Genomic DNA, 13,501 nt, shown 5'->3' on the forward strand with positions numbered 1-13,501 from the left:
ACAGGGTTTTCTCTTGAGGTTATCGAGACCATTTCAAGTGCTAGGGCTCCCTCCACTTGGAACTGATCTGTGTAGATTTTTCAGGGCAGAAGAGGACCTCTTCGCCTCTGTTGATAGCGCAATGTCTCCTCTACTTCTCCCCGAGTCACCCAGTCCCCCCCCCCGTATAACACAAATGCGCCTGCATGCGTTTCCTTCTACTAAAGTTCATATTACAGATCCAGCTAACTGCCAGTTTGCTTCAGTTCTGGATTTTCTGTAGAAAGAACTGTCAGCGGGCACTTGCCTCGCCACTGCTAGGTTCTATGTGGCAGTTTGCCCCAGCTATGACCAAAAGCATTCTTTGCACCCTCACTTTGGGTGAGGGACATTTTTTCCCGGGCCTACGTGGCGTGCGGTCAAGCTTCGCCAGTAGGTTTTAGGGCGTACTCTACTAGAGGGCTCTCCTCCTCTAAAACCTTGGCTAGAGGTCTCCCTCTGCAGCAAGATTGTGATTCGGCAGGTTGTCCTCTCCGCACACATTCATTAGTTTTTATGACAAGTTTGGATGTTCTGCCACTCCAGGCTCTTATGCCCTTGAGTCGACATCTCAAGCTCGTGTCTGGACAAGTTTGTGATGCGGCAGGCTGGTCCTCTCTGCTCACATTCATCAGTTTTTATGACCAGTTTGTGTTGCGATAGGATTCTCTTCGCACACATTCATCAAACTTTATGGGTTAGGTGCTTTGCTACTCTGGACTCTTATGTCCTTGAGTCGACATCTCAGCCCATGCCTAAACAAGTTTGTGATGCAGCAGGTTGTCCTCTCCGCACACATTCATTAGACTTTTATAGTTTGGATGTTCTGCCACTCCGGGCTCTCATGTCCTTGAGTCGACAACTCAGCTCATGCCTGAAACAGTTTGTGATGCGGCAGGCTGATCCTCTCCGCACACATTCATCAAAATGTAATGGTTTAGATGTTTATGCTACTCCGGGCTCTGATGCCCTTGAGTCGACATCTCAAGCTCATGTCTGAGACCTCTCGCATTTTTGTGAGTACACTGCACAACCGTAGGGGTCCGGACAGCCCCCAGTGGGGTGGCGTGGATATTGCGTTCCCCATAGCGCTTAGTAGCACAGCATCATAGTGAAGCTTTTTGTAAAGGGAATGTCTCGGGTTACATGTGTAACCCTTGTTCCCTGAAAAAAGCGGAACGAGATACTGCGCTTCTTTGCCGCACTGGGACATCCCATGACTGCTCTTCAAAACGGAGTATTTGACGACACCTGGTGATGCATCCATTTATAGCCTGGCCTCAGGTGCATCTAATGATTACATCAGCCGAGGCTATAAATTCCGGTCAATGTTCATTGACGTGTTACACACATATTCACAGCTCGGTCACAACTAGGATTGTTCCCCATGGCGCTTAGCAGCGCAGCATCTCGTTCTGCTTTTTTCAGGGAACAAGGGTTACACATGTAACCCGAGACGTTTCTGTGTCTAATATAAATTTGAATTTGGGGTTTTTCTCTTAAGGTTTTATATTTAGGGCATGAGGTTAGAAAGCGCAGCTCTGTCTTTACCTGTCTATGGTTTCTGGTTAGGGTAGATCCATATAGTTTTGGTTGGCACTACTTCATCTATGCACTTCCTGATTAAACACATTATGCTGTCAGCATAGACCTCGATGTCATCATCAGTAGCAGACCGGAACGTCTCCCAGTCCGCATGATCAAAACAGTCTTGTAGCATAGAATCTGATTGGTCCAACTAGTACTGGATCGTTCTGAGGGCGGGTGCTTCCTGTTTCATTTTCTGTCTGTAAGCGAGCAGAAGTAGAATGGAAGAGTTGTCCGATTTGCCAAATGGTGGGTGGGCAAGAGATTTGTAGCCATACCGGAAGGTATGTGTGTGTGTCTCAACTCAATTTTATATATAGAGCACTTTAAAAACCACACTGGGTACCAAAGTGCTGTACATGTAGTTACAAAAAATAAATAAAATCACATAAATACAGCTTAAGAATGCAAAAAACCTTTAAAACCAATAAAACAAGAATAAGATCAAATTGACCTAGTACAATTTATAATGCAATTAATTAAAAGCTAGGGGAAATAAATACGTTTTTAAGGAAAAGAAAAATAGGAAAGGTAATAGAGATGGAGATGATTTTATGACCAATGGAAGCTCATTCCAAAGTCTAGGGGCTGCCACCGCAAAAGCTCTATCACCTTTAGTTTTTAGACGAGATCAAGGAACTGACAGACACAGCTGATCACCAGAGCAGAGAGACCTTGAAGGTTGATTCAAACTTATTAAAGCAGAGATGTTATTCATCTCCACTTCCATTTCGGTTTCAAGCTAAATGGCTGAAGTCCGCAGAATTTGAGGAATTTCTTGAAGAAAAAATAACGGAATATTTTAATTTTAATAAAGACCAGACCAGTGCATCAATAGAATGGGAAGCATTTAAAGCCTATATAATGAATATAATGAACTCACTACCAATAAAATAGCAAATAGTTTATTGTGGTTGAAACAGTCATACTATGATCAGGGTGAGAAGGCAGGAAAACTCCTGGCTTGGAGTCTTAAAAAAATACAGACAAGTAGGGCTATTAATTCAATTGTACTTGACAATGGAGAGAATTTAGTGGATCCAAAATGTATAAATGACGCTTTTGCAGAATATTATGAAAATGTATATACATCCCAATAACCAGATAATATGGATAAACAGGATCAGTTTCTGGACCAACTTCAATTCCCAACCTTATCTGAGGAAACTAAAAATGGTCTAGATGGAAAACTGAGCATTCAAGAACTTAAGGAGGCACTTGCCCATATGAATACAGGCAAAGCCCCTGGCCCTGATGTCCTGTCTATTGAGCTTTATAAGAGATTTTCAGATAAATTATTACCTCATCTACTTGAAATGTATAATGAGTCCTATGAGAAGGGCATCCTACCCCATCCTTAAGATTGGCAGCTATTTCACTTCTGTTAAAACCAGGTAAAGCTCCGACAGACATGGGCTCATACAGGCCTATATCCTTGATGTCATGTGACACCAAAATACTATGCAAGGCTCTAGCTCGGAGGATTGAATCACATATTCCTAACTTAATTTCGAACGACCAAAATGGATTTGTTCTTGGTCACAAGCTTTTCACAATACCCGCCGATTATTGAATATATTATATGAAAAACAGTTTGCCATGGATCATGCTTTTCTGTCATTAGATGCCGAAAAGGCGTTTGACAGGATCGAATGGTGTTTCTTTTTGGGACACTCAAAAGATTTGGCTTGGGAGAAAAATATTTGAAATGGATTCAATTACTATATACAGAGCCCATAGCCAAAGTTTTAACAAATAGCCAGTTATCGAGACCTTTTAGCCTATGTAGATCGACACGACAAGGATGCTCATTATCTCCCCTTCTTTTCTTGTTTGCTATCGAGCCACTCGCTATGGAAATACGTAATTCCCCTGATATTACTGGTATTCAAATTGGGGGAACAGAACATCGCTTGTCTCTTTTTGCAGATGACGTCGTTTTGTTCTTAACTCATCTAGGGAGGTCTGTCCAGGCTGTTGGACAAATTCTGAAGATGTTTGGTGAATTCTAAGGGTATAAAATTAACCAAAAGAAAAGCTCCCTGTTAATGCTGAACAAAAATAACCCTACAATACAGACACAATTTACATGTACCTATGAAGGTTTCACTTACCTGGGAATTAAAGTAAATCCTGACATAAAGAAAATTTTATCTATTAATTATGATCCCTTAGTAAAAAAATTTATTGGATTCCTTAGGAAGATAGGATGGGATGCCAATTTCTATGATAGGTTGCATTAATATTATTAAAATGTCCATTCTCCCAAAATTCTTATATCTTTTCCAGTCCATCCCCTTTCACATTCCAGCCTCCTTCTTTTCCTGCTTGAATAAAACCTTTACCAAATTTATATGGAATAGTAAACGCCCCAGGCTGCGGCTCTCCCTTCTATATCTGCCCTATGACCGAGGGGGGCTTAGATTGCCTAATGTTAAGTTGTATTATTGGGCAGCTCAACTTTGTGCTGCTACTTATTATTTTTCTACCACTGATACACCATCTTGGATACACATTGAGAACAATACATTGAAGCTACCTTTGACAAATTATCTTTATGCAGCCGAAATCAAACAATTATTAAAAAACACGAAAAATCCTTTTCTCAAAAATACAATATCAATCTGGCACCAATCTCATTCTGCCTTGTCGGAGGTATCTAAGCTCTCATGTTTGTCGCCAATTTGGGGAAATGATAGATTTAAACCAGGAAGAGCAGACAGGGGGTTTAGAATTTGGCTGAATAATGGCTTGAATAAAATCGGGGACCTATATTGTGAAAAATATTGATGTCTTTTGAGCAATTGGTAAATAAATATGGTTTGCCCAAAAAACACTTTTTTAAGTACTTACAGGTTAGAAGTTTCATTAAACTAAAGTCTACTGTGAAACCCCCACTCTCCACTATAGAGAACATAGCCGTTAACCATCATCAGAGTAGAGGCCTGCTTTCCAAATTTTACAACATTTTACTACTTTCCTCAAAAGAAAGTAGTCTTTCGTATTTACAAGCATGGAAAACTGATTTACAAACAGAAATTTCAGATGATGAGTGGAACAATTCTTGCCTGTTGGCACAGACGCAAACTATTAACACCAGGTTTAGATTGCTGCAGTACAAATGGTTATTTAGAACCTATATTACTCCTGTAAAACTTCACCATTTTAATTCTAATATTCCTGATGTCTGTGTAAAATGTGGTGTAGACAAGGGCACTCTTCTTCATTGTATGTGGCAGTGTCCGGAACTTCAGACTTTTTGGAAGGAGGTTACTACATTTATTTCCCGTTTGATTAAATGTAACATGCCAATGGACGGTAAACTCTGTTTGCTGCACATCTTTCCTAAAGGGACTACAAAAAAGAGGAATCTTGTTAGTTTCTGCTTATTGCAGGCTAAACATGTAATCGCTCTGAACTGGAAGGACACAGAAAGACCAAAGATAAACCAGTGGATTAAACTAATGTCTAGCAACCTGGCACTGGAGAAACTGACCTATATTGCGAGAGGGAAACTTGAGGATTTTAAGATATGTGGTTGCCTTTCTTGCGCCTTGTAAAAGCCTGTGACATGTAAACTATATTATTTGATGGAGTGAGCATGGGGTTCTAGGGTGGGGGGAGGCTTTGTCTTTTTTTTTTTTCTTCTTTCTTTTTATGTTTCTCTTTGTACATCCTTTCTTTTGTATGTCTGAAAAACGTTTAAAATTCAATAAAGATATTTGTGAAAAAAAAAATTAAAGCAGAGATGTACTCTGGTGCAAGACCATGAATAGCCTTAAATACATACATCAACACTTTGTACTTGATTCTGTATTGGATCGGTAACCAATGTAGTGAAATCAATACTGGGGTGATATGGTCTCTTTTCCTTGTTCCAGTTAAAAGCCTAGCAGCTGAATTCTGGACCAGCTGCAGGCGAGAGAGAGAGGCCTGACTCACACCCAGATACAAAGCATTACAATAGTCCAATCGAGAAGACACAAAAGCATGCACAACCTTCTCCAAATCATCAAAAGAAAGGATGGACTTCAACTTTGCTATAGTTCTAAGATGGAATTTTTTTTTTTTAACAACAGCATTTATTTGTCGATCAAACTTGAGCTCTGAGTCAAAAATAACACCCAGGTTTTTTACATAGGGAAGTTTTTTCCCTGGAAGCAGTGACAAATTTCTTTCTAAATTTACGTCACATCCCCTTTGACCAAAAACAATAACCTCTTACTTATCCTCATTTAAGTGAAGAAAGTTGTTTGCCAACCAACACTTCACATAGGCCGCGTGTGTGTGTGTGTGTGTGTGTGTGTGTGTGTGTGTGTGTGTGTGTGTGTGTGTGTGTGTTTCAGCCTCTTGAGCAAATTTAGTCAAAATGATTAAGTATATATATACTTCCTTGTAAAATGACATTGCAATTACAATGCAATACTACAACATTTTGAAATATCCTGTAGCAATGTTGCATTTTCCATATTGCTATGAAAATATATAGAAACACTGTCAAGTATGCTATTCTTTGTGTGTGCTTTTACTGAATATTAATTAACATTTGACATCAGTCCAAACTGTATACAAAGCGTATGTGTGCACACTCACAATACCATCTGGTTTCTGAACCTGGCAATTGCCGATTTCCTCTTTATATTTTTTCTGATCTTCTTCAAAATTAAAGCATGCCATAATTTCGACTGGCCTTTCAGTGACTTCATGTGAAAGTTGAGCAGCCTAAGGACGGTGCTAAATATGTTTGTTTGCACCTTCCTGTTGACAGCTGTCAGACTGGATCTTTGCCTGTCCACATGGTTGGTGGTGTGGGCCCGGACCAAAAGAACAGTATTGAAGGCAAAGGTAATCTGCATGCTTTTATGGTTAGTGTCAGTCATCTGCAGCCTTCCTCTGGCCATTTTTCAGAAAATATAATTAAAAGCTGGCATAAATAAGTGCAAAAATGGTTTTGTGGTTGGATTCCTCCTGCCCTTCATCATGCTTCACACCTGGCAATTGGTGTACGAGGTTGATGCCTCCAAAAAAACAATAAACTTAAACCATTTCAAATGATCCTGGTTATAATCCTAGCCTTTTTCTTTTGCTGGCTTCCTTTCTATATATTCCAGTTTGTTGACTTGTGAATATGTGAAGGTCCACAAACCCATCATTTGAGCTTATAGAATTTAAGAATCTTTTAGATTCGATAGGACGCATCATAGTCAATCTCGTCTACTTGAACAGCTGCCTAAATCCCTTCTTGTATGTCGTCATGTGCAAAGAGTTCAAGATAAAGCTCAGGCAGTCTTTGGTGATTGTGTTCGAGAGTGAATTTTTGGAGGAACACCTGAGGCTCTCCTCTCACATTCGCAATCCAAACGCAAAACTCATTTCCATATCCATTTGAGAGCACTTGAGAGTGAAATCAAGGCTGCACATGCTGAATCTCAAAAGGGGTACAACAAGGAGGTTAACTAAAAAGATTGTGTTGAATGCTGTTTAATTTCTTCAAATCCAAATAGTCAATGTATTAAGACATTTAGGTGAAGTTTCATCCTATACTTTCTGTGACACTTTCAAAAGATACAAAGGGTTTGTTGATAACTCATGAACTTTACATTAAACTTTTCTTAGTAATGTTTGGCATGCACTGGTCATTGAATTGCCAGTTAAGGACCTGTGAGTGGTCCATTTCTCAAACAAGAGACTTTGATGTATTTGTCCTTTTGTCCTTTTGTTGTTATGTATTTGGAAAGTCCACTTTTCTCTCTATGTCCTGGTTAGATCCAGTTTGTTTATTTTTGTTTTTAAGTCAGAAGTGCATGGAATAGCCTTTATCTCTTGAAAAACAATTGACTGGAGAGTTTCTTGAGAAATGTGTTTCGTTTTTGGTCATTCTAAAACCTAAATTTAACTTGGTTTGTGTCTTCAGTACTTCAGCAAATGGAAAAAACAATGTATTGCAATGGCGTAATGACTGCTGAAATTGTGGCTTTTTTTTATATTAATTTAAAAGGTTTTTGTCAGTTTAATGCATCCTTGGTTTTCTTTCAAATACAAAAATGTCTTAGTGTTACCAAACTTTTGAATGGTAGTGTATCTTCACAAATAAGACCTCACAAATTATCAATCTTAAAGAGATATGATAAAAAGGGATTTTTTAATAAATGTCAATCAACTGTGAAATTAACTAATTTATTACAACTTATTTTTTTTACTTAACTTCTTAAGTTAAACATAAAAAACTATTAAAGATTACTGTGTAAGCATTCTATTTTATTATAGGGTAGCATTAAAAGTGTAAACCTATATCATTAATTACAATGCAACACTGTTATATACTGTACATCTATGCTTTATATAAAATATGAGTCCTAGTTCCTCCCAAGATTTCTTCCTCAACTTTAATTTATTTAAACATCTTGTTGTTTTTACTCGCAACTGTCATTTTTGGCTTACAACTGGATATTTTAAGGCACTAATCTTTGTAAATGTCATGTTCTCTGTTGTCTTTCTGTGACGAAGCAGGCGGAGAATGAGGATCTAGATGCAGCAGTTTATTCAGAAACATAAAGAAAAACTCAGAAACAAGCAAACAGGGGAGACCTGGCACAGAGCATCAAAAACATGCAAGAACTAACAAGGAAACAAAGAAACTAAAAGGGCTTATATACAAAAAGGAACAAACAAGGGAATAAGGAACACCTGGGGAAATAATCAGGGAAGGAGAAATAATCAGGGGAAAACCAATCATAAAATGAAATTACAAAGGACTACAAAAACCAAACTAAACTTCAAAATAACAGGACAAAAACAAAAGACAACAGAGAACATGACAGTAAAGCTGCTTTAGAATTATGGTAACACTTTACAATATGGGTGCATTAATATGCATTAATTCATGCTTAACTAATGCACAGATAATATTGAGTTAATGTATGACTCATGATTAACTAAGCTATTCATTAATGATTGCCACATCAGCAACTACTAAAGAGTCTGATTAATACATTAAGTCATATATGAATTGCTATTAATTAATTAATTCATATAATAAATTGTTAGGGGATTAATTCACGATTACACATTTGTAATCGTGAATTAATCCCTAACAATTTATTATATGAATTAATAGTGTTAATTAATGTGTTAATTACCACAATGAGCTGATGCCATGTATTTGAACTTCCACCCAATACGGGTGCACTAATATGCATTAATATATGCTTAATTACTGAATTATTACTGTAAATTAATGTGTTAATAACAACAATTAAAAAAAAGAGATGTACAATGTAATCACATATAAGTATTTATATAGTTATATTTTGTTTATCTCTGTATCCCACTGTTTTTCTTTTCTTTAGTGAGGCAATGTTTTTGGAAACCTATGTTAAATAAACAGCTTTTATAAAGTCCAATAATGGTCATTAATGATAAATGTGTTCTCAAGTCATGACATTGTAGGCAGTATTTTGGCTGTATCAGCATTTGTTTTAACAAATTATTAACTAGTGGTTTGCAAAGATATCATTATGTTATGACTTTACTTGTTGAGGCACATCATTTACATTTACATTTACATTTATTCATTTGGCAGACGCTTTTATCCAAAGTGACTTACAAAAGAGGAAAACATAAGCAAATCATCTTAAGGAGACAGTGGTATGAAAATTGCCATACTACAAAGTTTCACTATCATCAGAATTGTATACAAAACAGATTTAAGTGCAACAAGAAATGTAAATTATTATTATAATTTTTTATTTTTTATTTTTTTAGTGACCGGTTAAGTGATTTTGGAAAAGATGTGTTTTTAGCCGTTTTTTGAAGATAGAGAGTGAGTTAGCTTCCCGGATTGAGTTGGGAAGGTCATTCCACCACCGTGGCACATGACTATTAACTCATCATTAAGTAATTATTGTAATTAACACATGAATTTGCAGTAATAATGCAGTAATTAAGCATGTATTAATGCATATTAGTGCACCCGTATTGGGTGGAAGTTCAAATACATGGCTTTGGCTCATTAATTAACACTGTTAGTTCATATAATAAGTTGTTAGGGAATTAATCCATGATGAATTAATCCTTGACACATTTCATTAATAGCAATTCATATATGACTTAATTTATTAATCAGGCAGACTCTTTATTAGTTGCTGATGTGGCAATCATTAATGAATAGCTTAGTTAATCATGAGTCATACATTAACTCAATATTATCTGTGCATTAGTTAAACATGAATTAATGATTATTAATGCACCCATATTGTAAAGTGTTACCCGAATATTTGTATTGTGAGAAGCACTTCACACATCTATAAAAAGAACACTTGCACAAACATGAGAGATACCTTTTCCAGAAAATAAAGCCTCTAAAGGCCATCAATATTTGAAGTATGCTTTATAAATATTTGGAATTAAAAAAAAAATTTAATAGGAGAGATATCAGTTTAAATGTTACAAGTGGAAAATTGTTCATGTATTTTTTTGTAACTATTCATCCAGAAATAAGCACCAGAGTTTTGGAGGAACAGCTCAGTGGGGTAAAAGTGTGTATGTATATTTTGAAAAGGACAAAGAATATTTAACTCTTCTTTTGTATTACAAGTGATGCATTGTCCGGGGGTTCCCCTCGTGATTTTTAATAAATGAATCATTAACTCAGCTTTCTAACACAATTAGACTGATTCAAATGCATCAAATTGATTAAAAGAGTCAACCAAAAGGACTCATTGGCGAATTGGACATTACACTGAGCCGAATGTAGTTTACATTTGCAGCCGCAAAATTGTTTACGATTTTCAGTCGCAAAAGTAACGAAAGGGTCTGGAAAAAGCATTGGAGTAAAAGTATTACTTTTTGCTTCAAAATTTTGTTAAGTAAACGTGTAAATCAACAGAAATATTAATACTCAAGTAAAGTAGAACATTTTTTAATTAAGTAGGCTACATTATCAAAGTGTTTGAAGCCTACTTTGTTATAAACCTCTGTATAATTATAACTGCTTGTGGAACATTTTGTCTCACTTTGCTTTGTGTAGTGGGCACCAGTTTGGGACCTGAAAATGAGAACGTAGTCATCCCGACACATAATTTAATAGTGCAAGAGCACTTGTCAAGCTTTCTATACAGCTATGAAATCTTCTGTATATACCTCTCTTTAGTTGCTGTAGTGGGTCACGTTGAAATTGTGCTTGTCATATTTCTGACTGGTTACAAAATGAAGATGACTGTCAACTCCATTTGGTTCCTCAACCTGGCAATTGCAGACTTCATCTTCCTCTTGTCCCCAATCATAGGCATGTGCATGATGTTTAACACTTGGCACGTCAATTATTTCTTGTTACAGTTTTTCATGTTTATGACAAATCTAAATATGCATGCAAGTATTTTTTCCTGACAACTATCTGTCTAGACTGGATGGTTGTGTGGGCTCAGACTAAACGAACTCTGGTCAAAGCCAGCATCATCAGCATTTTAGTGTGGCTTTTACTGATCGGCTGCACTATGGTCCTCTTTAAAGTCACCTCCATGTCTATGGTCGCATGCATGTTTATAATGGGCTTCCTCATCCCATTCCTGCTATTGCATCTTCATACATAACTATGGTAGTGCTAATCAAACGACTACAAAAAGTAAAGCAGTTCAGGGCTTTCCAGGTCATTATATCTGCGATCCTGGCATTTTTCATATGCTGGTTTCCTTTCAGTGTTCTTTATTTATGGCTAAGTGCATCAGAGAATCAGCTGAGTGCTCTACAAAATGTTCAAGATATTGTTAATTTAGTTAACTGCCTGGCTTATATAAACAGCCGTCTAAACCCTTTCTCTATGTGTTCATGTGTGATGAATATAAGGAGAAGTTAAAACAGTCCCTTCTGCTGGTGCTCGAGACAGTTTTTGCAAAAGATCATCTGAGATTTTGAGCCAAAAGACACCACCATTTCCACCCCTGCAAAGAAAAAACCGTTTTTGAACAAATCAGGCACTGAGTGATTTGGAAGTATCCTTTATTCTTTTGTTTGATTAAACAAGCACAATTGCCATGAAATTTGGTTTAAAGAGGATGTCCACAGCAAACTTTTTACCTTTAGATGTTTGGTCATTCTACATTTGGAGTGGTGGTGGCGTAAAGGACATAACTGTTAATCAGAAGGTTCCTGGTTCCAGAAGGTTCCTGGTTTGATCCCCACAGCCACCATCATTGTATCCTTGAGCAAGGCACTTAACTCCAGGTTGCTCTGGGGGCATTGTCCCTGTAATAAGGGCACTGTAAGTCACTTTGGATAAAAGTGTCTGCCAAATGCATAAATGTCATTCTCATGTTCTCTATTCATTATTCTGAATAAAACCAAAGGCACAGTGTCTTTGTCAAAAATGTATGTTGTCTGCATTTTTACAGTGCAGCATGGCATGAAAATACATCTAATATGGGTATATCATAATTTAAATCATAATTTAAATGAATTCGTTCAGAGTATTCACACATTAAACCATCACAGCAAATTCCTCTGCAGTTCAGTACTTCAGATTTAAACGAATAATTTGAGCACACAAATTATATATTTTTAGGTCAATTCTCAATTTCATTTAATTGTTTATGACATCATGCCTGGTAAAACTTGATGCAAGCAATGCCAAGGTCATGGGTTCGATTGAGGGAACATAAAAAACCTGATGAAATAGCATACCATACCAAGTTGCTGTATATAAAAGCGTCAGTCAAATGCATAAGGTAAATTTAACGCTTATACATCTCCTTCAGAATTGTATACTCTTGCTGTATTCTATCCTCCTTCGACTTAAAACAGAATTATAGAATGATAAATAAAATGAGCGTGGGTAACAGCTATCTGCTGCAGCATCCCTTTGTTCATTAATTACCCAACACTTTGTCATAAACAAGAGAGTTGCATCATAAATGAGCACACACCATAGAAGTTTTTATACATTTTTATGTTTATGGTGGGCTTTCTAATACCGTTCCTGATCATTGCATCTTGATACATAGTTAATATGAGTCAAATGCCTCAAGAAGAGATCATTTGGGTCAATGTTTGTTTTCGATTTTTGTATGATAAATGCAATAGAGAATCAATGGAGCAATAGTTTTCAAGCAATAGTTTCACAAGCAACATCACTCCATTCTCTCTCTCTCTCTCTCTCTCTCTCTCTCTCTGTCTGTCTGCATGCATGTGCGGGCGTTTGTTGAGCTGGAGCGAGTGGTGTGGTGAGTGTGTGGTCTTTTTTGTGCCCGTTGTGGCTTTAAAAGATTATTTCCCTCTTACTTTTTTGTGTTTTTTGTTGTTTTGTTTGTTGTTTGTTGAGAAATTAGTAGAGAGACTTAGTACTGAGCGCCTGCCTAAGCCAGTCCTTGTACTGGGGAGCATGGCGGCTCAGGGAATTAATGCTCTCGACGCACTCACGCGGCGCCACGGTGTGAAGGTGGTGGCTGCGGGGAGTGTGGAGGAGTGTAGTGTAGCGGTCGGTGATGTAGTGGGTCATGAATGTGTGTTAGCGGCGTCCAAAATGAATAACTCAATTGTACTGTTTTTAAATACAGTAGAAAAAGCGAATGAAGTTGTTGGAAAGGGAATAAACATACGTGGATTATATACTCCAGTATTACCTCTTTCTGCTCCTGCTAAAAAGTCACAATATCGAACGTACCCCCTTCATTAAAGATGAGATGTTGATGAAGGAATTGTCACGTTTTGGCAAACTGATTGCTCCCATAAAAAAGATCGCTATAGGATGTAAATCGGGGTTGGTGAAGCATGTAGTGTCGTTCAGGCGTTTCACGTTTATGATTCTGAACGGAAGTAGAACTGATCTAGATGTAAATTTTAAATTTAAAGTGGATGAGTTTGATTACACCGTTTTTGTAACTACAGACACGATGAGGTGCTT

At 37.2% G+C, this 13,501-nt stretch overlaps 2 pseudogenes; both read left to right on the forward strand.

Annotated features, from left to right (window-relative positions):
• The first annotated feature begins 2,714 nt into the window (after positions 1-2,714).
• LOC127629468 (C3a anaphylatoxin chemotactic receptor-like) lies at positions 2,715-6,994 on the forward strand (annotated as a pseudogene).
• Positions 6,995-7,223: 229 nt separating this feature from the next.
• Positions 7,224-11,517, forward strand: LOC127629470 (C3a anaphylatoxin chemotactic receptor-like; annotated as a pseudogene).
• Positions 11,518-13,501: the final 1,984 nt, after the last annotated feature.

The sequence above is a fragment of the Xyrauchen texanus genome, chromosome 36 (assembly GCF_025860055.1).
Source record: "Xyrauchen texanus isolate HMW12.3.18 chromosome 36, RBS_HiC_50CHRs, whole genome shotgun sequence".
NCBI classification, from domain to species: Eukaryota; Metazoa; Chordata; class Actinopteri; order Cypriniformes; family Catostomidae; genus Xyrauchen; species Xyrauchen texanus.